General features: G+C 46.8%; 1 pseudogene; it reads right to left on the bottom strand.

The window, feature by feature from the left end:
* Positions 1-348: 348 nt before the first annotated feature.
* LOC115201554 (transcription activator BRG1-like) lies at positions 349-19,604 on the bottom strand (annotated as a pseudogene).
* Positions 19,605-20,579: the final 975 nt, after the last annotated feature.

Raw genomic sequence — 20,579 nt, 5'->3', positions numbered from 1 at the left:
TGAAATACAACTGTGTGAGCGCTAAAAGCCTTTAAAAGCAGTGTGGCCTAAAATACATCATTTCTATAATTCAGTTTATCATAGCAAACTAGCATTCATTTAGTGGTCAGCATGTTTACAGTTCAGACTCAAGGAGAAAATCTTCAACCTAAACAACAAAACACCTAAATCTTCGACGATGGCTTTTCATCCAGTACTGTTATCTGGTCAAGGTGAGAGGGCCATCTAGTGTACATACAAGATAACTACAATTAGTCAAAGATGCCTTAACAGTTCATTCTATTCAGCACATTTAGGATACAGCAATCAATCATGTGTAGTGCATAAAGACAACAGCAGTGAGGAAAGTTTAATTACGAGACGCCTTTATTGTACTTTTTGGAATCCAGTGACACAGACGGGAGACAGAGTCCCGCCCTTCCCTTCTCACTCGTAGCTGGAGGAAGGCCTAAGGGGGAACGTACCGTTATCTCACTTGTATTCTTAAATTAAACAGAGATATAATGGAAAGACACACCCAGGTGCATTTCCACAGACCAAACGACATGCATTCAAGGGACTTAGAAACCACAGCGACTCCGGTCACACAGCTCCATCTCAAAGGAAACAAAACGACAAAACAAACTCACTTAAAAAGTCAGCAAACTCTCCCTGTGGTCCACGATCAGTCTGCTAATCAAACCCTGTCCACCTTAAATCACTTTCAGGAGAAAACAACAAGGCAAAAAGACATACAGTCCAGCTATTCATACCAGGATTGCCTGCTTAAATATGTAAGTGTTTTTTTTGTTATCATTTTTGTTTTTTTTAATTGATGGTGTATTTTAACTATGGAATACATTTGTCTCACTAAAAATCAGCTCATCTAGGTAAAACTAGGCCCCTCTCCACTGGCTTGTCACCCTGCTATAGAATCTAGGTAAAATATATAAGTTCCAGTCGAGGGTCTCAGTGGGCCGTTGGTCCTCACAGAACAGGAGTGGTTCAGTTCAGTTCTCCTCACTGCCGCTGGCCGAACCCGCCTGGAACAGAAGGCCAAAGAAAAAAAAAAAACACTTAATCCTTCAACCCAATACAACATAGTTTGTTGATCACCAGCCTAGTCTACTATAGACATTTAAGAAAACATTTCTGAAAACAAGAAAAAAAGTGTTAAAGACAATTCAAATAAAATACTGCTGGTTTGAGTTACACAAAATAATCAGTGTTGCTAGACAGCCTTCAGTGCAAAGACCTTAGAAGAGGTCAACTTCAGTCAGGACAGTAGACAGCTTCGAATGGAAGCTTAAATTGACAGTTAAGTAGTGTCTTACCTCCTCCTGTTCCTCCTCGCTATCGTCGTCGCTCACTACAGGTTTGGCCCGGGAGCCACGGCCCCTCCGGCGCTGGCCCTTCCCTCTGCCCTCCTTCTCCTTCCTCCCCAGCTTAATCTTCACCTTCACAGAACGAGCTGAAAGAGAGGGAGAGAGAAAGAAGAAGCGAGAAAGAAGAAGCATGGACAAATCCATGAGAATACAATTCTTCAAAAATTCTACAAATTATTAAATAGTTTAAAGGGGCAATCCCTGATTGCAACATCTATTTTTGGACTTTTAAATTAATGATTTACACCCATTGATTCTTGATGAATATAAGTTATAAATGCCTCATGAGCTGAGTTAAATTGGCACATTCCACCAGAATCAAAAATATAAACTTGTTTTACTCCTTTGTAAACAAACACTGTACAGCCTCAAAACATGGTTAAAACTATAATTATGCATTCATAGCGGTCTATGAATTTGAGAGTGGTTTCAACAGCCCCATCAGTCAGCTATTTACCAGACACTGGTGGAGGGAGGGTGGGGGGCGTTGTTGTTTGAACGGCAGATTGCCCTTTTAACAGTGGACTATGACACTAAGTGCATATGTAAATACTGTAACACTCACATTCAGACTCAGAGCCTTCGTCCACCTCCTCCTCTTCTTCTTCCTCACTGTCCTCTCCCTCACTCTCCTCCTCCTTCTCCTTTTCAATCTTCTGCCTGACGCTGGTGAAGACTGACTGCAGTACGATGGAGTCCTCATAGATCTGGGGGGTGAGAGACGCCACAGAGAAATATAGAAGATGTCAGCAGCAGGGTAACAGGCTACTGTGACATTTCTTCAGAGTATGAGAGATTCCATTCAATTCACCATAAAGGTTGCGACAAGTCTCCTCGGATCTGTAATACATTAGGCTGAAACATGCCCTCCATATCCCAGCACCCCCACAGCGTTGTCTTATCATGCCCAACAACGGTCTGCCCTCCCCTCACTCCCTCCCTGTTGCCGGACACTCACCAGAGAGCCCTCCAGGTTGAAGGTCTGAGCGTTACTACACAGCAGCATCACATCCTTCTCCAGGTCATTCAGGCTGCGGTACTTATGGCTGCGGATCCTCTCCTGGAGGGGAACAGAGGAGAGGACATCAGAATAGTCATCAGACCAGTAGAGCACAACACAGGACTGAGAAGATCAGGACTAGACAGCTAGATGTGACTTGTCAGTCCCCTAACCTCCCATGAGGACTGTTTTACTGAATGTGATGCCCTAGCCGATTCCCGCGATGTCTAATATTAAAGAAGTCTCGAGGTATTGCTCGGCTGAGGTAGATTACCTTATGATAAACTGTAGACCACACTATCTACGAAGAAAGTTCTCATCTAAATTATTCCTAGCCGTCTGTTTGCCACCACAGATAGATGCCGGTACTAAGACCGCAATCAACCAACTCTATAAGGCCATAAGCAAACAAGAAAACTTAAATGCAGGCAAACTTCAATCAGTTTTACCAGCATGTCACATGTGCAACTAGAGGGAAAAAAAACAAATCTAGACCACCTTTAATCCACACACAAAGATTCATACAAAGCTCTCCCCCGCCCTCCATTTGGCAAATCTGACCATAATTCCATCATCCTGATTCCTGCTTACAAGCGAGAACTAAAGCAGGAAGTACCAGTGACTCACGCTACAGGACTGTTTTGCTAGCACAGAGTGGAATATGTTCCGGGATTCATCCAATGGCATTGAGGAGTATACAACCTCATTCATCTGCTTCATGAATAAGTGCATCGACAACGTCGTCCCCACAGTGACTGTACGTACCGATCCCAACCAGAAGCCATGGGTTACAGGCAACATCCGCATCGAGCTAAAGGCTAGAGCTGCCGCTTTCAAGGAGCGGGACACTAATCCGGACGCTTATAAGAAATCCCGCTATGTCCTCAGACGAACCATCAAACAAGAAAAGCGTCAATACAGGATTAAGATTGAATCCTACTACACCGGCTCTGACGCTCGTCGGATGTGGCAGGGCTTGAAAACTATTACGGACTAAAGGGAAACCCAGCCACGAGCTGCCCAGTGACACGAGCCTACCAGACGAGCTAAATGCCTTTCATGCTTGCTTCGAAGCAAGCAACACTGAAGCATGCACGAGAGCACCAGCTGTTCTGGATGACTGTGTGATAACAATCTCGGTAGCTGATGTGAGTATTACCTTTAAACAGGTCAACATTCACAAAGCCGCAGGGTCAGACGGATTACCAGGACGTGTACTCAAAGCATGCGCGGACCAACTGTCAAGTGTCTTCACTGACATTTTCAACATCTCCCTGAGTCTGTAATACCTACATGTTTCAAGCAGACCACCATAGTCCCTGTGCCCAAGGAAGCGAAGGTAACCTGCCTAAATGATTTCCGCACCGTGGCACTCACGTCGGTAGCCATGAAGTGCTACCCACCTGAACAAAAGGAACACCTATGTGAGAATGCTGTTCATTGACTACAGTTCAGTGTTCAACACCATAGTGCCCACGAAGCTCATCACTAAGCTAAGGACCCTGGGATTAAACACCTCCCTCTGCAACTGGATGCTGGACTTCCTGACAGGCCGTCTCCAGGTGGTAAGAGTAGGCAACAATACATCTGCCACGCTGATCCGCAACACTGGGGCCCCTCAGGAGTGTGTACTTAGTCCCCTCCTGTACTCCCTTTTCACCTACGACTCCAACACCATCATTAAGTTTGCTGACGACACAACAGTGGTAGGCCTGATCACCAACAACGATGAGACAGCCTATAGGGAGGAGGTCAGAGAACTGGCAGTGTGGTGCCAGGACAACAACCTCTCCCTCAATGTGAGCAAGACAAAGGAGCTGATCGTGGACTACAGGAAAAGGCGGGCTGAACAGGCCCTCATTAACATCGACGGGGCTGTAGTGGAGCGGGTTGAGAGTTTCATGTTCCTTGGTGTCCACGTCACCAACGAACTATCATGGTCCAAACACACCAAGACAGTCGTGAAGCGACCACGACAAAACCTATTCCCCCTCAGGAGACTGAAAAGATTTGGCATGGGTCCCCAGATCCTCAAAAGGTAATACAGCTGCACCGTCGAGAGCATCCTAACCGGTTGCATCCCCGCCTGGTATGGCAACTGCTCGGCATCTGACCTTAAGGCGCTACAGAGGGTAGTGCATACGGCCCAGTACATCAGTGGGCCAAGCTTCCTGCCATACAGGGCCTATATAATAGGCGGTGTCAGAGGAAAGCCCATTAAAATTGTCAGAGACAACAGTCACCCAAGTTATAGACTGTTTTCTCTGCTACCACAGGGCAAGCGGTACCGGAGCGACAAGTTTAGGACCAAAAGGCTCCTTAACAGCTTCTACCCCCAAGCCATAAGACTGCTAAACAATTCATCAAATGGCCACCGGACTATTTACATTGACACCCCCCCCCCATTTGTTCTGTACACTGCTGCTACTCACCATTTATTATCTATGCATAGTCACTTCACCCCTACCTACATGTACAAATTACCTCAACTAACCTGTACCCCCGCACACTGTACACCCTGTATATAGCCTTGTTATTGTTATATTTTATTATTTCGTTTATTTGGTAAATATATTCTTAACTCTTCTTGAACTGCACTGTTGGTTAAGGGCTTGTAAGTAAGCATTTCACGGTAGGGTCTACCTTTGTTGTATTCGGCGCATGTGACAAATAAAGTTTGATTTGATTTAGTCTTATAACCAATACATTAATGGGTTAGTGCCATACCTTAATCTTCCTGAAGTCGACAGGCTTGCGGATGAGCTCGTAGTACTCAGGCAGCTCCTTGCGGGAGGGCAGCTGGATGAAGACTTCACTCAGCTGGCGCCCATTGCTGCTGTGAAATAGGAGAACAGGGAAACTCCGGGATTAGTCCACCTCAACATGCTCTGTTCTGACCATTACATGACAAAGTAGGTTGTGTTTGTGTATGTTGTCATGTGCTGACCTTCACTGAGTTGTCATCCAGACATAGGAGCCCACCAACTCACCCGTCCTTGTACTTGATGACAGTGTCCACCACCTTCTTCATCTTCTTGGTGAGGGACGGGGGGTTAGGGGACAGTTTTTCAGCCGGAGGGCGCCCGCGTTTCTTGGCCTTCTTGACCTCCTCGTCCTTGTCACGGCTGCGACCACCGCTGGAGCTGGGCGTGGCCGGGCCGGGCATGTCGTCACGGTCTCGCTTGCGCTTCCGGGTCGTCTTCTTGTGACGCACCTCCTCCTCGAGGTCCTCCAGATTACCGTCCTCTATGGCCTGTTGGAGAGGGAACCACACATCAGCATTCCAGGTCATAGATCTGTTATCGGACTCAATTATTAACTCAAATCTTTTTCAACTACAACAGTTGGATAGCTGACCTTGAGCCACTGCTTCTCTGTGAGTGAGTCGCTGTAGTCCACCTCCTTGCGCTGGCGAGAGCCGCGACCAAACATCTTCTCCTCCTCCTCCTCACAGGTGAGCCTCTCCACCTCAGCATCATCCTTTAGGATCCAGGTGGGCAGTTCGTCATCCTCCATCAGACGGGGCTTTCTCTTGGGGTTGCGGGCGTCCTCACGGCGCCGGTCCAGGTCCATACGCTGGAGGGGAGAGGGGGAGGTACAGTGTAAGAAAAGAGGAAAAAAACAGTTGAAGAATGGTAGATTTCCATCTTAAGTCTATGCATGGATGTCATTTTATCAGACTTGAGGTTGTGTCAAAGCCTCCAACAGGGAAGTCTTCAGTCTAGAGATTGACAGTGAAGCCTCCAGTTGCCTCAAGCAAGACTCAGACTACATTACTCTAAATCTTGAAGAATTATGGGACTGACCATGAACTGGTCAAACTCCTCCTCGCTCCTGGCAATCATCTGATTGACGGTCTCATCATCAGGCACCTCGTCCTCCTCCTGTAGACAATAGAAAGGGTGAGCACAGGGCTGTTAGTGGTGCCTCAGAGCCACATCTCTGAACTAGAATTCTTGAATGCTTATCAGTTATGTTAGTATCATATAAAGTGCATTGTAACATGTAGCGCGTGATGTATTGGAGTGAATAACCTACAATAGGTGTGATGCATACGTCTACCAAGAAACCACTGCTCCTACTAACTGTCAAGTATAGATAGTAGCCTTCCTAGCTGGAAGTCTGTTCTATGTTGTTGAAAAAGTGCTTCATTAAATAAATAAAAAAGTAAACATTTTTAAAGAAGAAGCAGGAAGAGGAGAAGAGGGGAAACCAAATCTAAAAAAAAGAAACAGCCCCTAAATCCAGAAGGTAGAGAGGAGGAGAGAAAGAAGTAAAGAAAGGTTAAATGGTAGGGAGGCGTGTGGGTGGTTGGGAAGTGTGGTGGACGGTCATGATCACACCCACCAACGCCCCCCCAGCGCGCCAGCCCCCCGGGGCCCCGACCTCGTCCTGTTCCTCATGCTCCAGGATGGCCTGCAGGAAGGCACGGCGCTCGTGACTCGACGACTTCTGGTCGAACATGCCGGCCTGGATGACCTTCTGGTCCACGTTCAGCTTGTACTTGGCCGCCGCCAGGATCTTCTCCTCCACACTTTGAACGGTGCAGAGACGCAACACACGCACCTCGTTCCGCTGCCCGATACGGTGGGCTCTGTCCTGGGCCTGCAGGTCCTGTACAGGGCAGGGAGAGAGAAAGAGAGGGGTGAGTGATCAGAGTTGGGGGGGGGCAGGACATGGGAGTTGGCTGTTACCTCAATAGCCACTAATCCTAGCTGTTTTGTAAATATATATATATATATCAATAACTCCAGTGAGATTCCTAGATCACAACAGAAGACAGTAGAGGGTAATGAGCTGAACCTGATGTGGGTTCCAGTCTGAGTCAAAGATGACCACGGTGTCAGCAGACTGAAGGTTGAGGCCCAGCCCGCCGGCCCTGGTGCTGAGCAGGAACACAAAGTACTGAGAGGCGGGGTCATTGAAGGTCTTCAAAAGCATCCCACGATCCTCAGCCTTAGTGGTTCCTATGGAGACAAAGAACCAATGGTGTTAGTTACCAGTTTCCACAGGACAACAGCAGGAGGGATATGCAAATAACATGAGCTCAGCTTGAGATCATACATCAGCCTCCCCACATCACAATGTTGAGCCATTGTGTTCTAGTAAACTGCATACTGTAAATACAAAACAAATCCTACACATAGTTCTGTATTTCTCATAGTACAAAATACTTCTGGAATTTGTCTTAAATTCATTTTCCCAGCACCAGACTTAATAACTTTCCTATCCCGCCTCTCACCATCCAGACGCAGGTACTTAAAGTTGCGCCAGCTAAAGTAGTCCTCCATGATGGTCATGGTGGAAGTCATCTGACAGAAGAGCAGGACCTTGTGGTCGGTGACCCTCAGCTTGGGCAGGATACGGTCTAGCAGCTCAAACTTCCCAGCGGCGCGGTACAGGTCAGGTCTGGAGGGAGCAGGGGACGAGAACAGAGGGGTGGATGAGGGAACGCGCCACACACAGTAAGATCAACCACAAGACCATGAAGCATCAACATGCAACGTCAGCAGATGCTTTGCTTACCCAGACACTACGCCTCCAGTGAATCCCAAATGCTCAGAGAAGGACTCCTGTGAACAGACGAGTCACAGCTATTCGGTTAAAATGAGAAGCTTTAACCACAATCTTACACTTCAGTCAACATCTCTTCTCAATTCATGGAAGAGTTGAGGTAGGCCCTTGTACTGTACCTCGATCTGCTGGAACATGTAGGGATGGTTACAGATCTTCCTCAGCTGCATGATGGTGTTCATCAGGGTCTTGGTGCCTCCTTTACCCTGAAACACAACACTCTGCAGTTAGTCATCCTGTAGTAACCATCTAAACAGCCCAGTATAACTGACCCCCAGTCAGTTGTTAGGGGGTGTATGGAGAGCAGTGAGGGGGTTCTCTACTCCTCCTTACTTTCTTGTCTTTCTCAGAGCCGTCGGTGAGCAGCACACCCTTAGCCTGCATGTGTCTGTACAGCACTCTCTGCAGGGCTGACATGTCACACTTGATCACATACTCCACCTGGGAAACACACACACACACACACACACACACACACACACACACACACACACACGGAGAGAAAAGGTTAAAACATTGCATTGATATGAGTTTAAAGCACTGAAAGAATCAATTGATTGATCTTTATTGTCCTTGGAGACTGAAAGCCAAGTGATTGACAGGAGTCAGACCTTCTCAGGCAGCTGGGACTCCACTTCCTTTTTCAGTCTGCGCAGCAGGAAGGGGCGGAGCACTTTGTGCAAACGACGGATAATCAGGATGGTCTCTTCCTCGTTCAGATCCACCTAGGGTCGAGAGAGAGTGGGGTAAGAGTCCAGCCATGATGACCCCAATGTCTCCAAAACACCCCTCTCCAGAGCCCTGACTAACCCACCTTCTCTCCGGTCATGGCGAAGGGGGCGTTGAACCACTGCTCGAAAGTTGTGCAGGACTTGAAGATGGTCGGCAGCAGGAAGTTGAGCAGGGCCCAGAGCTCCGGCAGCTTGTTCTGCAGCGGGGTGCCGGTCAGCAGCAGACGCCGCGGGGCCAGGTAGTGAGTGTTCAGAACCACAGTCAGCTTACAGTGGTGGTTTTTCATACGGTGGCCCTCGTCCACTATCATGTACTTCCATCGCAGCTGAGAGGGAAAGAGTACAGTGGCGTGAGAAGTTGAAATGGAAGTTTCCATAGGTTTACCTGTCTGACTAGGGCCATTTCTATTGCACAGGGTGATTTGAAGAGGTGGGTGCCTACCTTAGCCAGCACTTGCTTGTCTTTGATGATGTACTCGTAGGTGGTGAGCAGTACATTGAACTTGCCGCTGCGCAGGATGGGGAGGAAAGCCCGGCGAGCTTGTGGGGAGCCCTGGACAGAGACGTAGTAGAACACACATCAACTTTACTTCTACTGAACATTATAATCAAAGGATATTCACATGTACATGCGGACCACCTACTACGCAAATGTCAAACTTCACCCTGGAAGAAGCATTGAAAAGGGCTACTCACTTTGTAAGAGACTTTCACCACAGTTGGAGCCCACTTATCAAACTCATACACCCAGTTGGACAGAGTTCTGAAAACAAAGACGGGAGATAAATTGATAAACATACACTTGCTCTGTCCACCACAAGTCACACTGACATAACACAAGGCAAAAATATCTATGACCGTGGAAAATACCCATAACAGCCCTTTTGGGCTTGTATCCGTATAATTACAGGCGAACATCTCGATTGAAACAACAGAAATACTACATCAGTCCCGGTCCATAAAGGAGCTGAGAACCAACTAGGGACTCACGAGAGGGGCACGATGATGAGGAAGGGGCCGTTGATGCGCTTGTGCTCCATGAGGTAGGTGATGAGGCCGATGGTCTGGATGGTCTTGCCCAGTCCCATCTCATCAGCCAGGATCCCATTCAGGTTGTTATTGTACAGAGACACCAGCCACTCCAAGCCCTTGATCTACGAGGAGAGAGGGACACAAACCAGTCATTCTACTGTCTCACATGGTCATCAGGTGTGCATGGCTTTGGTCATGTGTCATCTCTTCTTTTTTGACCTCGTTACTTCTTGTAAGCATTGTGAAAGGTAATGAAACACTACAGCGTGCATTGTGTATGGGAAATCATGTTACTGTGACGTGGGTAGACTGTGTACCTGGTAATGTTTGAGCTGCCCGTTGACCAGCAGTGTGGACTGTTTGTCCACCGTCTCAGTGACGGCGTGGGCCACAGCGTAGTAAGACTGCAGGCCTCGGGCGAACGCCGCCTCGGCACTGTTATACTCATCATCCACATCCTGCTTGGCTCCCTCGATGATGTAGCGGGCGTCGACCTCGGACACGTCCTCTGTGTCGGGGTCTGGGATCTTCTTTTTCTCCTCAGTTGGAGCCTGGGAAGGCTGGGGCTCCTCCTCTTCCTCCTGAGGTGAACGGAGCAAGAAGATGGACTCAGATACAGATGCCACACAGCCTGGCTCAAATTGTCTCAGCCAAGGTCAAGTCAAAAGACATGTTATCGAATCGGAATAAAATATGCTTTATGGAAACTAGAACACGGCTTGTCCCATGAACTGGTCAGGATTAAAATTAATCTGGAAAATATCTCTGTTTCAGTAAAGATATTTACAGCACAATATGTTTTGATTTACATGAATATAAGCTTCATAGTACACAATGCAGAGAAAGGGTTACATCAGTTTGGGCTTGGTAATGGCCTAGTTTCTGATAGCCCAAGGCAAAAGTGGTACGCCTCTGAACAGACTCCACACGCAAGGTCTCATCCACGGCGGTCTGCTTACATTTATTTAAGGTGACTTGAGGTTTACGATATAAATATATTAAAAGGGGAAAGTAGGGGTAAGGAGAGAGCATTGTGGTCTCTAAGGTACATACCTCCTCTTCCTCTGAGCCACTGTCCTCGCTGTCTGAACGAGGAGCCACTTCATACCTGCAGGAGAAAAGTTCAAATGATTAGTTGTGATGCCTGATGTCATTGTTCTGAGATGACAGTGTTTATGTACTTATGGCTAAGCAACAGTGTGAAAAGCATTTAGCTGTGTACAATGTTCATCCTTTCCAAAGGAAAATGGTATTTCATATTCCTCAGGCTCTCGTGTCCTCATTATTCCCACAGTCTGGGTAAACAAGCGTGTCTCCTAGCTAGCTGTGTTTAACTGACCCAGGGTTCATCTCCAGCCAGGTGTCCAGCTGGCCAGCCCGGGGCGCGTCCAGCCCAGTCAGGATCTTCCCACTGTCTACATGGATCACCTTCACAGGCAGGTCACTCATCTGACTGGTCTCATCCAGAGGCTGAGAGTGGAAGAGGGAGTGAGTGAGAAATTGACTGGAAACTGTGTGATATATTACCTGCCAATATGATCATTTCATGGTAAATTAAACAAGTATTCCTGTGGCCTTGTGAAAAACAGGGAGCCTGGAAACAATGCTACTTTTCGGTTTCTTATCAACACATCATGAGGCAAATGGCCTATTACCAGACACGAAAAGGGCCTATTACCAGACACAAAAAGGGCCTATTACCAGACACGAAAAGGGCCTATTACCAGACACGAAAAGGGCCTATTACCAGACACGAAAAGGGCCTATTACCAGACACGAAAAGGGCCTATTACCAGACACAAAAAGGGCCTATTACCAGACACGAAAAGGGCCTATTACCAGACACGAAAAGGGCCTATTACCAGACACGAAAAGGGCCTATTACCAGACACGAAAAGGGCCTATTACCAGACACGAAAAGGACCTATTACCAGACATGAAAAGGGCCTATTACCAGACACGAAAAGGGCCTATTAGTTAAAATGTAAGCCCCATCACTCAACATTCGTTCATTATATCGTTCTTCATGAACCGATGGCAGAGAAGATGACTTTGTAAAAAAGCTTGGGGGGAAATTGTCTGGATTTTATCGGACCAAATCTTTCACTGGGATCTGAAACTCACCTCTCCGTCGGGTCCCAGGGCAGGAGGCTGGCCCTCCCCACTCTCTGGCTTCTAGGGAACATGAACATCAGTTTCTCATATTGCAATGACAGGCTCAACAACGGAAACACAAGGGGTTGCATATCGCAGTAAAACACAAGGTAACACAATACAACAAATGGAACTTCAGAAAGATGCACTTTCAACATTTGTCCTTGGCCTCATTCATCACCTTCTTCTTCTTTTTCTTCTTTTTCTTCTTCTTGTCCTTTAAGGCCTGATCAGCCTTGTGGGCTCTGACCAGATCGGTGAGGTTGGCCACGTACTCGTCTGTCTGCTGCAGCAGGTAGGCCAGACGCTTGTCTTTCTTCTGGTCAATGAGCTTACGGTAGCCCTCCTCATCTTCAGCCTAGGGAAGGACACACACATTGACGACAGGTGTTAGAGGCACTGGGTGTGAGAGTAGATCTATGGCTATTTAATAGTGAGTGTGTAAACAAGCATGCAGCTGTGTGGTCACTCACCATCAGCCTCCTCATTCTCTCCTTCTCAATGCGCTCGTTCTCCTTCTTCTGCTCGCGCTCAGTGTTGGCGTGGTACGTGGCCACAGCCTTGGTGGCCTTCTGGAGCTTGGCTGTGATGGAGCGGTGGTACTCCTTGAAGTCTTTAGCATGCTGCAGGATGCTGTTAAGGTATTCCTGTACAAAAACCTCAGAATATTAGTGTCTACACAATACAACGCAAAACACTGGAGGTCTTACAAGAATGCGAGGATCACCTGACATCTAGGTTGTGAACTTTAGTCTCGACCCCTCTGTCTACCTGGTGTTTCTGTCCCGGCCCCTCTGTGTACCTGGTGTTTCTGTCCCGACCCCTCTGTCTACCTGGTGTTTCTGTCCCGACCCCTCCGTCTACCTGGTGTTTCTGTCCCGACCCCTCCGTGTACCTGGTGTTTCTGTCCCGACCCCTCTGTGTACCTGGTGTTTCTGTCCCGACCCCTCTGTGTACCTGGTGTTTCTGTCCCGACCCCTCTGTCTACCTGGTGTTTCTGTCCCGACCCCTCTGTCTACCTGGTGTTTCTGTCCCGACCCCTCTGTCTACCTGGTGTTTCTGTCCCGACCCCTCTGTCTACCTGGTGTTTCTGTCCCGACCCCTCTGTCTACCTGGTGTTTCTGTCCCAACCCCTCTGTCTACCTGGTGTTTCTGTCCCGACCCCTCTGTCTACCTGGTGTTTCTGTCCCGACCCCTCTGTCTACCTGGTGTTTCTGTCCCGACCCCTCTGTCTACCTGGTGTTTCTGTCCCGACCCCTTTGTCTACCTGGTGTTTCTGTCCCGACCCCTCTGTCTACCTGGTGTTTCTGTCCCGACCCCTCTGTCTACCTGGTGTTTCTGGCGTCGTTTGCGCTCCTGTTCAATCTTCTGTTGCTTCTCCAGTTTCTCTGTGATGCGGGCCTCGCGGAGGGACTGCCGCTTGCTGCGCTTGTAGGCCTTAGCGTTGAGGGCTGTCTCCAGGGCCGTGTCACGACGCATGCACACCACTACCTCCTGACGCAGCTGTCTCTGGAAATTTAGCAGCCTCAGGGCCTTGAGCTCGATGTTGGCTTTGGTGCGCAGGTCTCCGGCCAGAGACCCTGGTAGATGCTCCAGCTCCTGGATACGGTGGGTGATACGAGCCTGCAGCCTGTACTCTCTCTCCTGGAGGATCTCCACTGGGTCCAGGCCACGGGGCTTCTGGATGGGCGTGATGCGGTTCTGTTTCTGGTGCAGCACCATCGGTGGGGGCTGCCCAGGGGACTGGGTCTGGGGGGGCATGACCGGGGAGGCAGCAGGAGGCACGGAGGGGGGAGCAGGGGAGGGTCTGCCAGTGGGCTGAGGGGGAATCAGCTTCTGGGGGGCACTGGATGGAGCAGCAGCATTCACCATGGGCCCTAGAACATATGGCATTGAAGAGTTATTAGTTCTACCATCCAACAGAGTGTTTTGGTGCAATGATTATCTGTTCAATATGTGCGTATTACTTGTTTAATTTTTATTTAACTAGGCAAGTCAGTTAAGAACAAATTCTTATTTACAATGACGGCCTACCCTTATGATAGGTCTGGTGAAATTATCAGCTCAGAAAAGAGAAGAACATGGACTAAAAACACTACAGACTAGTGCCCTTTCACACACAGGTGAATCACTGCCCAGGGGTCAAGAGGAGGCTCACCTTCGGGCCATTGTTTAGGGGGCCCATTGGTGGGCTGTCCCTGCATACCAGGGGGAACACCTGAGGGTCCTGGAGGAGGCATGTTTGGGCCTACCATTCCTGCAAGATGACATTAGATATGATCAGACACTGCCTGGGAATTCATGCCTACTGAAGTCTAGTTAATGTAGAAAATGGTGCCTGAACTGAGAACATGTGTTTAAATTTCACCACCAGGGGTCCGTGTTCAGCATACAAATTATTTATTTTCTTTGTTTGAGACAGACAGCATTTCTGTGTCATTCATAGGGTTGCAAAACTCATTGACAGACTGTGTAGCATAACTTTGTACCCCCCCCCCTCACCATGAGGTCTGTTGTAGTTTGCTGGTGGCTGTCCAGGCCCCGCCCCAGGCCCAGAGGAAGGGGGCATGTTGGGCATCCCTGGCTGCATCCCTGGCATGGGCCTCTTGCCCTGCACGGCCATCTGCAGGTGGTCTGGCAGGGGCTGGCTGCGAGCCAGCATCTTGTAGGCCATGATCTGGGCCCTGAGCTGGTGTAGCTGGTTTTGGTTGAAAGGGGTAGGTCCACCTGGCCCAACCCCACCTGGTCCAGAACCACTACCCGGACCTGGGACCCCAACGCGGTTCTGCTGGCCCATGGCCTGGGGGTCACCGCCCTCCATGGGGACACCTGGGCCAGAGGGCATCATGGGGACGGGGGGGGGGGCCGTTGGCTGGCACAGGGCTGGGAGAGTGCTCAGATCCCCCCAGTGGAGAGGGGTAGCCTGGGGAGGAGAGACAACAGCACATGTGAGAAAAGTCATCTTCCCTGGGAATGGTAGGGCATGACTGTCCCTTTAACTGAGAACAGTGGGGAACTGATTTGAATGACTAAAATAATGGCTAGATACATCAACAATGGTGGCGAAATGGATGCTAACAGACCAGGAGAAATGTTAACCAAATCCAGACTGGTATTATGATTATGAGCTGGACTGGTAATACAAACACTTTACAAATCAGTCTCTAACAGACATGCACACATTACAGCTGAGCCTCGCCCTCTGTCACACCAGTCAATACAGGATAGAAGAGTCAACAGAAAAATACCCTCTCCTGTGTTACAGTATTTCAACAGTCCCTCTGTCTCCCTGTCCCTCTCTCCTTGGTGACTGAGTAGTTTTGTAGCAGACAGCTGCCACCGTCATTGTCTGAAAGGGGAGGCCTCATGCCCCGCCCCTCCACTGAGCGTCTGCTGCTCACGCTACCCAACAAAACGACAGAAGTGAAAGAGGAGAAACTAGCTGGTTGAGTTCACAGTACAAGTGCACATGCGTCTACACGAGTTAGAGTTCACAGTTCCTCTTTTCAGGTAATTGGCTTTAATGACAATTGTGCTTAAGTCTAAAATCATAATCCCCATATTTAGATCATATGGAAAGCTAATAAGTTAACCTTTTGTGTAAAGGTCCTTCAATAACAGAGTCAATGTTTCCTCTATCCTCTTTACAATCTAATCAGTACCCCATGGTATTGTACCTTGAGAATGTTGATCCATGGGGCTAGGAGGGGGTCCCATTCCAATGTGGCTTCCACCTGGTCTCATGCCCATGCTCTTCATCGGTCCATAGCGAGGGTCATCAGACATGCCCTTCTCATGCATGCCTTCCATAGGCTAAGAGAAGACAACACACATTAATACATTGACATAAGCATGTCCTACTTAGATAGCACATACATTTATGTACGGTAAAAGAAGAATAGATGAATGCTAATCTAGTATATAAAAAAAAAAAGTTGTCATAAAATGGTACCGCATACATTACAGTTATGGATATGTCCATTTTCTGTCTTACTTTGTGCATCTGATGCATATTCTCCTGAGGATATACTGAGGGCCCCTGTTGTGGGTGGGAGTGCCCAGAGGCTGGAGGACCAGGGCTGGGTCCCATCATGCTATGAGCAGAGCCCGGGGAAGGGCTGGGGCCCATCATGGCTCCTGGAGAAGGCCCCGGTCCTGGAGAGGGGCCCGGCCGAGGCGTCCCTCCCATGGGGGGGTCTGAGGTGGACATCTCTCAGTTGAGTCTGAGAATGTGACAGCACCAAGCTCCACTCTGCAGAGAGGACAAATTACAGATGATACTGACCAAATTGTAGTTGACAATTTTGCAATATTTGTTTGCGTTTGTTGGCTGTACCTGCACCAAATCTCCAGTGGTTTTCCTTCATAGCTTGTTTTCCATTATCTTTTTAAATAGGGAGGCATTTATTTGCAATTTTATTTCATGACAGATCAAAAAAACATGTTTTCTCATGACTCTTGTCCCTCTGCAGCAGACATATGGTATTATAATTTGATTTTAAGGCTCGATTGAATATCCTGCTTAATATAATATGTGTGTCATTATCACAAATCAACTGCATTATACTTAAATAACTCAACCAGAAAAACGGCTCTTTGGCTAGCTTTTGCCACAGCATTTATCAATGAGCCTTAGGATTCTAGCTAACAATTGATGCATTCAAAAAAGTTATTTTTCAAAAGACGACAACCAAATATAATCTTAGCAACTTTTCAAGCAAGAATCAAAACATCATCGTTCTGCCTCTGAACAAGGCAGTTAACCCACTGTTCCTAGGCCGTCATTGAAAATAAGAATTTGTTCTTAACTGACTTGTCTAGTTAAATAAAGGTAAAATAAAAATTGTAAGCGTATGAGAACCCCAAAAAGTTATTTTGTTCAAAAGTAATAAAAACGTAAATCTCAGCTATGTTGAATGGGTGCAGATGGCAACAGATTCGGATGTGCCCAAATGACCCAAAATGCACCAGTTGGTCTGAATAACAAGATCCAATTCTCAAGACAGCCTTTATGTAGTCATTTGAGTATGTTTTGTGTTAATATGCACAGCTAGCACAAATATACACAAGTAGGACTAGAAAATATGTAGAAAATAAAGACACTAGACTGGCAGAACCTGAGTTAGTTTATTTGATAGCCAGTTTCTGCTTCAGTCACAAGGTGGCTCATTTTGTCAAGATATTAGCCCAAGCATTCTCAACTTAAGACAAAAGTAGGAGCGCAGGCAAAAACACATCAGCCACACTGACCCTCGAAATGGGGCCGCTCCAGGGGTGCGTGCTGAGTCCCCTCCTGCACTCCCTGTTCAGCCACAACTGCACGGCCGCGAACAACTCCATTAAAGAATGAACATGGTCCACACACACCAACAGTCCCGAAGAAGGTACGACAATGCCTCATCCCCCACAGGAGGCTGAAAAGATTTGGCAAGGGCCCTCAGATCCTCAATAAGTTATACTGTTGCACCATTGAGAGCATCTTGACAGGCTGCATCATCGCTTGGCATCCAAATGCAAGGCACTACATAGGGTAGTGCGTAAGGCACAGTACATCACTGTGTCCCGTGTGGCTCAGTTGGTAGAGCATGGTGTTTCCAACGTCAGGGTTGTGGATTCGATTCCCACGGGGGACCAGTACGAGAAAAAATTTTTTTATGAAATGTATGCGTTCACTACTGTAAGTCGCTCTGGATAAGAGCGTCTGCTAAATGACTAAAATGTAAATGTAAAATATGGGGCCGACCTCCCTGAATTCCATGAGCTCTATACCAGGTGGGGTCAGAGGAAGGCCCTAGAAATTGTCAGACTCCAGCCACCCAAGTCATAGACTGTTCTTTCTGCTACTGCACAGGAAGCGGTACCAACGCTGGAACCAAAAGGGCCCTTAACAGTTTCTACCTCCAAGCCATAAGACTGCTAAATAGTTAACTAAATAGCTACACAGACTGTCTGCATTGACCCCCTTAAGCACTAACTCTGACTCATCATATACGCTACTGCTTATTATCTATCCTGTTGCCTGGTCACTTTACCCCTACCTATATGTACATAGCTATCTACCTCAATTCCCTCGTACCCCTGCACATCGACTCAGTACGGGTACCCCTGTATATAGCCAAGTTATCGCTGTGCATTTTGGATATTCCTCATGTTATTATTTTTTATATTTTTCTCTGCATTGTTGGGAAGTTAGTCTACACCTGTTCGTTGTGAAGCATTTGATTTGTTGAAAGACACCAATGTTCTGTTTATGTTCAGTTTGCACAGGCCCACCTAAAGACCTCTAGATGATGACATAAAGAGTGGCCCGCCTTTGATAATACAACCCATATCACAAATAAATTATAAATGGTTTACTTGTATTAATAATTGCTTTCCTCAAATATAATAATTGCACATAGATAGTTGGAGAGAAATATGCTCTAATGACTAAATATTTTTCCCAGTGTGTGGCGATTGACAGAAGGAGGAGAGTTCTTGTTTGGAAACCTTAGACGAGGTGATTCGGATGATGCTGCCCAGCAGCAGCTGCATGCATAAAAAGAAGCCCAATACACTCCCGACAGAAGAAACTAAATAAAGGTAAATAGCAACCATGATGTGTGGGTAGAGATGTCGACATGTTAGTGAGACGAGTCACGTTATAGCTAGCTATTTAAACGATTGATAGTGGAATCTACTGTCGTTCCTCCTCACTAGAGATTGAACAGTTATGTCCAAGGAGTGATGCATTCTCTTTGGTGAGACAGTAGTAGCTTGGTACTGTAAACCCGCTACCGGCGACTTGACATAAGCTAGCTAGCGTTAGTAAAACACGGATATTTAGCTAGCTAGTGGGACTTAGTTGCCGGTTGCAGTTGGTAATCGTAGAAATTGAACTACAGTAGCTAACTGGGTAACGTTAGATAGCTAATTAATTAAAGACTTCATTAACTACTTGCTAAATATTTAGTTATAAGAAGCTAACTAACCAACGTAAAAAAAAAGTTAGCGGATGCTAAGCTAATGTGGTGTACGGTGTATTTAGCGTAGCTTCACTTGGCTAGAAAGCTAGCTATGTATAGTAACTCAGTTCCGTTTACGACACAGGTCAGAAACCATTCACTCGTGTGATGTGCTAACAAACATTGTTTTCTAGCTACATAGTAAGTGTATAAAATGAAAACTAAAAACAAAAACACTGCCAGACAGTTGGCTAACGTTAGCTGGTATAGTCTCTACTAGCAGAACATGCTGTCGTTACAAAATGTATGGTGAGAATTGGGTTATTTTGCTGACTTTGGAGATGCAGCAAGAGAGTAAAAGTTAAACAATCCTTTCAGTTGATTGATCCAACCTGCATCCCGTACCCCCGCTCTAGCTAGACAGATACATTTACCAAAAACACAATTCATTCATTTCACTCTGCCGCCAGTCTGCACTGCATACAAGACTAATAAATATGTCGGTCTAGATGCTAACGTTCCTTCCAACCCAACGATAAGCAAAAGGTGTTAGAAACTGAAATTACGTATCAATAATCGGAATAAGGATACTATCGACGAAGTATTAAAAATAAAACTGTTGAATCTGACTTACATTGAAATCACCCTTCGCCGATAGGTCTCTTCGATTTCCAACGCTAACCAGAAACAAAGAGCGACCTAGCCTGTTAGCTTTTTTTCTCTCACCACCCCCACTTCTCGTCTGATTGTATCGCCAAGGAACGGCCTTCACTACAGCAACCGTGATACAAGAGCGCCCTCCTACTCGTTCATCCCCCATGAACGACTGGAAAATCAACGCATGCCCAGTCTAGGCCCCATTGCAGAGAAGAATGCGGACGAAGTATGCCGACGTGGGGGATGGGTGTACAAGTTATTATAGAACAGCACTATTACATGTAGTAAAATAAGATCACGAGGGATCCTTGTTGATAGTAGTCATTGACAGTAAACAATGAAATCAATTGAGCTCCGTTTACATACATTTTTCTGCCTGAATAAAATGTGCAATGTCAAAACACATTTGCCGATATCAACACAAGTTTTATTTAACTAGGCAAGTCAGTTAAGAACAAATTCTTATTTACAATGACGGCTAAACCCGGACGACACGGCGTATTGTGCGCCACCCTATGGGACTCCCAATCACAGCTGGATTCGAACTGTAGTGGCGCCTCTAGCACTGAGATGTAGTGCCTAAGACCGCTGCGCCGCTCAGGCTCGCCACTCAGTAGATGGCGTAGAATAGGCTTGGGCCTTCAGCAAATGACTTGTGTGAGAATGATACTATAAAGACACAGAAGAGCCTTGTCTAGAATAACTCCTGAGCTGCAAAATAGAAAGTAAACATGATTTAGGCCTATTCCACTATCTAAATATGTGTGTTCTTTAATGGACATATAATTGCAGCATTTTTTTTATAGCCACGCTTCAACTGTTTTGTTTAAAATGTATTTAGAGGCTATATTTAGAGGCCTGTGTGCTAGGCTCTCTTTTTAAGGGGAGGCCTATAATAAAAACAGTTATAAAACACAAATAGAATTCTACAATTATTCCGCAAGACACCAGTACCCAAAATGACAGCATACATTGCAATGCCTACAAGTTGATGGCCCATTGTTTTATTTGGATGGGACTACATTAAACATTGAATTATTAAAATGATAGGCTACTTGAGAATTTAGATACCTTTGAATACACACATGGATTTCAATAAACAAACATAAGACTGTTCTATTCT

The sequence above is a fragment of the Salmo trutta genome, chromosome 1 (assembly GCF_901001165.1).
Source record: "Salmo trutta chromosome 1, fSalTru1.1, whole genome shotgun sequence".
Classification (NCBI taxonomy): Eukaryota; Metazoa; Chordata; class Actinopteri; order Salmoniformes; family Salmonidae; genus Salmo; species Salmo trutta.
This window is presented reverse-complemented; position numbering and strand designations above follow the sequence as displayed.